Raw genomic sequence first — 1,668 nt, forward strand, 5'->3', positions numbered from 1 at the left:
GGAAACACAGTGCTCTCTGCAAGAATCTTACAATATTTTTTTTACATACCTCATGCTCAAAATGACAATCGGATTTACAGAAATTTAGTGACAAAAATACAGAACTTCTATTTTAATGGACTCAGAACATTTTCTAATTATTTTTCTACTCCAGTTCTATAAAGTGAAGCATATAGTCTACTTCTTTTTCAGAAAACTTTTCTAAGAGAGCAGAACAACTATAAATCCAGTCCCCACAGTTTTTTATTATTTTTTGTAAAGTGATAGATTACTGTCTGGCTAGGATTCCTATCTATAGTCAACTATGCACTTTTCTCTTTGATCAGGAATAGCTAACAACATACCAGGTGGCAGCAATTATCAATAGGTAGTTTATACATTACATGTAAAATGTGGGGGAAATATATACATGTAAATTTTGTTTTATGTAAACGTTTTCTGAATTTTCTGCATCATAAAGCACATTGTTATTTCTGTATCAGTCCTCTTTTGGTTCTAGGTTGAATCTCTTTCTATGTATTTTTGTAAGGAAAAAAAAAAAAAAAAAGTAGAGGTAGAGGTTCCACTGCAGCTTGAAACCTGAGGGGAAAAAAAAATAATTGCATAAATTATAAATAATTTTCCCTTTTCTGTCTTTATTGGTGAATACTACAAAAGTAAAATGCTCTGCACAATGTCAGTATTTGCTATGTTTCACTACATTTTATTACAGTTCTTTCCTTATAGTTACATTAAAAAATTTAAAGTAAGGAAATTAATCACTTCTCAATTGGGAAATGAAAATTTGCTGACACATCCAAAGTACATTTGCTTTTATTGTAAGACTTTATACTATGAAGCAATTCTGACTTAAAAGGATGCTTGTCATTCTTAGATGTTTTCCTTACTTGTTCTAAATTGCTATTTAAATAGGGATGGTATGCTGATATTATAATTTATCTTATTGTACACTTCACTTAAGATAATGTGTATGAAAGTCTGTCAGGCAGCCCTTATTCAGGGAAAACTCCTGTTTGGCAGGGATAGGACTACAAGACAACAAGACAACAAAAAAGTTTCACATTTGAGATGCAATCCAGCAACAGGCTTCATTAAAATTTTCTGATGAATTGACACTCATTGTGCAGGATTTCTTTTTCATTTGTACAAGTTTCTAAAATTTACAAGTTGTCGTAGTATAAAAGGCCAGGGGACAGTCCTTTGTTAAACACCTGGTGGGCTGAGGCAGGGACAGGGAGGGTTTCACTCACCACTTAGGGTCATGGGCAAGAAACCTACAAGACTTGGGAAGAACAAAAAAACAACTGAATTTATTAACTATTTACAACAAGAAGCAAGATAAGGAGAGAGAGAAAAAAAAACATCTTAGAAAGGCACTTCTCCCCCACCCCTCCCTTCTTCCCAAGGCCCAAAGGCTTTGTTCTGTACCTTCTCCCCCTCCCCTGGAGGCACAGGGGGGCAGGGAGTGGGGGGTGCAGTCAGTCCCCTGCTCCTTCCTCCTCAGGGGAGGGCCCCTCACAGTCCTTCCTGGCTGCAGCATGGGGTCCCTTCTCACGGGAGAGTCCTTCACAAACTGCTCCAAAGTGAGTCTTTCCCACACGGGGCCACAGTCCCCTGACAACTGCCCGGCTCCGGCGTGGGTTTCTCCAAAAATCCAACGTACGGCCA

This window comes from Pterocles gutturalis, unplaced genomic scaffold (assembly GCF_000699245.1).
Source record: "Pterocles gutturalis isolate BGI_N339 unplaced genomic scaffold, ASM69924v1 scaffold8688, whole genome shotgun sequence".
NCBI classification, from domain to species: Eukaryota; Metazoa; Chordata; class Aves; order Pterocliformes; family Pteroclidae; genus Pterocles; species Pterocles gutturalis.